Source organism: Onychomys torridus, chromosome 19 (genome assembly GCF_903995425.1).
Source record: "Onychomys torridus chromosome 19, mOncTor1.1, whole genome shotgun sequence".
Classification (NCBI taxonomy): Eukaryota; Metazoa; Chordata; class Mammalia; order Rodentia; family Cricetidae; genus Onychomys; species Onychomys torridus.
Genome location: NC_050461.1, coordinates 31,255,625 through 31,258,432, shown reverse-complemented (window position 1 = coordinate 31,258,432; position 2,808 = coordinate 31,255,625). Strand labels below are relative to the sequence as shown.

The 2,808-nt window shown below is 36.5% G+C and overlaps 1 pseudogene; it reads left to right on the top strand.

The window, feature by feature from the left end:
* Window positions 1-959: 959 nt before the first annotated feature.
* Window positions 960-1,314, top strand: LOC118570176 (annotated as a pseudogene).
* Window positions 1,315-2,808: the final 1,494 nt, after the last annotated feature.

Sequence of the window (2,808 nt, the reverse complement as noted above, 5' to 3'; positions counted from 1 at the left end):
AATCTTGTTACATAAACTGCCTCTTCTTTTAGTTTGCTAAGAGGATTTATTTAACTAATCAATTTTAATTTTACCATGCTCCTATAAAATAATCAAATGATTGTTCTTCCTTAATCTGATATTGTGATGTTTAAATTATATCCTAATATCAAACTACTAAACCATGTTTCTGTCTCTGGGATAAGGCAACAAAGACAAAATTTTTCATTTTTTTTTTTTCATGAATTTAGACACTTTTGCATTTGTGTTTCTGAGTAAAATTGAACTTTAATTTTTCTTATTTTGTTGATTCTTGTCAGGTTTTTGTATTGAGAGATTTATGTTAGCTTCCTAAAGTTAATTGGGAAATGAACAATTTTCTGTAATTTGAATAGTTTGTCTTTACAGATTCAGTAGAACTTGCCATTTATGTCATCTGTAAATGACCCAGAGTTTTCATTACATGTACAGTTTTTTTTTTTGTAAGCTAATGAAAATAAAAAAAGATACAAATAATGATGATAAGAAACATCGGAATAAAACTGTTAAAAGTTGTATGAGAGAGAGAAGGCTCAGTAAGTAAGGTGTCTACAGTGCAAGCATGACTTTGGATCTCTGGCACCTACATATGAGCATGGTCATGCATGTCTGCAAGCCGATGTTGGAGGCAGAGGCTGGGTGATCTCCAGTTGGCTGCACAGTCAGCCTAGTTCAATTGGTGAGCCAACCGAGTTAGTGGGAGACCCTATCTCAAAAGATAAGGTGCAGAGTCATCGTAGAAGATGGCCAACCTCAATTTCTGGCTTCCACGAGCACACACACGTACACATACCTCTACACACACATGTGCACATACATACTATATGAGCACACATAGACACAAAAATGTACAGGTGCTAAAACTGAATAAGTAAACTTTAAAATATGTATAAAGCACTTTCCTTTTCCTCTTCCTAGGACGGTGCTTAGAGGCACTCAGAATGGTTCAGTGTTTGACATATTGGCATAGGCTTTCCTACAATGCAAAACAAAAAGCCTAACCAAACTAGGCTTTCTTGAAACCCTGGCAGCAGGATTGTTTACCTTTATACTAAGAAGGTTGGGAAAGCACCTAAACCTGCATGTGGTGTGTGCCCAGCCAGACTTTGAAGGGTTCATACTGTGAGACCTAATGTCTTTATGAGATTGTCTAAGACAAAGAACCGTGTCAGCAAGGCCTACAGTGGTTCCATGTGCACCAAGTGTGTCCATGACAGGATCAAATGGGCTTTCCTTATTGAGGAGCAGGAAACTGTTGGGATGAAAGCACAAGCTCAGAATCAGAACGTGAAATAAATATGCAGCTTTTTTAAGCAATAAAAGTCAAGGCTTGGTCTTTGAAAAATATGTGTAAGATATGTTTGCTACAATGTATATAAGACATATATGTAGCAAAGTTCATTGGAAGAGAATTAAAGAAGACCAAGTAAATATGGAATCCTCCATGTCACTGAAGGGGGAGATTCGATGTTATGCAGATGTTATTGCTATTCACTCAAAATCTAACATAGCTTTTGCAGAACTTGGGAAAACAAGTGAATTTTTAAAAGATAATACACAGCCAGGTGATTTTAGGAGGAGGAGGAAGAAGAAGAGGTCTTGCTCTGCTAAGTAGGAAGACATTGTGAAGCTGTGATAGCTGAGGCAATGTGGCATTTGTCCATTATTGAACAGGATGATAAATGAAATTAGAGAGCTCAGAAATAAATATGAGCTTTGATAGAATGCATTTCTGCATGTCAGATCAATGGAGAAAAGTCAGATGCATTCAATAGATGGAAGTGGATAAAGATGGTTTATAAGAAAAAAATTGAATTGCATGCTTACTTTACAGATATCATGCATAATTTCATATGTATAAAGTACAGTTCTACATCCTGATTGTTAGAGTATAAATCAGTATAGCTGTTTGGAACACAGCCCTAATTTAGCTTCAGCTGTCAGCTTGATACAGAATTACCTGAGGTAGTCTTAGTGAGGGTGGGGATGAGATTGCTCAGACCAGGTTGCAAGTCTGTAGAGAATTGTCTTGACTGTTGATTGGTGTTATATGGCCCAGCTCTCTCTGGACAGCACCTTTCCTAGGCAGGTGGGCCTGGATTCTTTAAGAAAGGTAGGTGAACATGAGCCTGGGAATGAGCCAGTAAGCAGCATCCCTCTGGGGGTTTCTGCCTGCAGGTTCCTGCTCTGAGTTCATGTCCTGACTTACTTCAGTGATGGACTGTAATCTGGAAGGGAAAGCCAAAACAACCCTTTCCTCCCTGACTTGTTTTCAGCCATGGTGTTTATCATGGGCACAGAAAGTAAACAAGAACAAATGTTATTGGTTTTTATATTGTACAAAGTGAGTGTCTACATCCTTCCTGACTCTGGCAATTGCTTTTCCACGTGTATTTATGAGAAAAAATACAATGAGTACATTCTACAGCAGGTTTGCCCAAGAGTATTCCAGAAAGCATTGTTCATATTAACAAAGGAATCAGAAATAATTCAAATAGTCATAATCAAAAGAGGATAGAAAAATAGATTTATTGTATGGTAGTTAAGTGAATGAATTACAGATACATAAAGCTTAATAGAGAAATAAGAAAAATAAACAAATTTCAACAGACAACAAAAAACATGTTGTTTATTTTATAAGGAGTTCTAAAAATAAATCAGACCATATACTGATTTAGCTATACCAGTATGGTTGGTACTTTATTTATTTACTAAACAATACAAATGATTAATACAAAGTCAAAGGGAATATTTGCTTGAATGATGGGCATATAGATGCTAGTGTTTTCC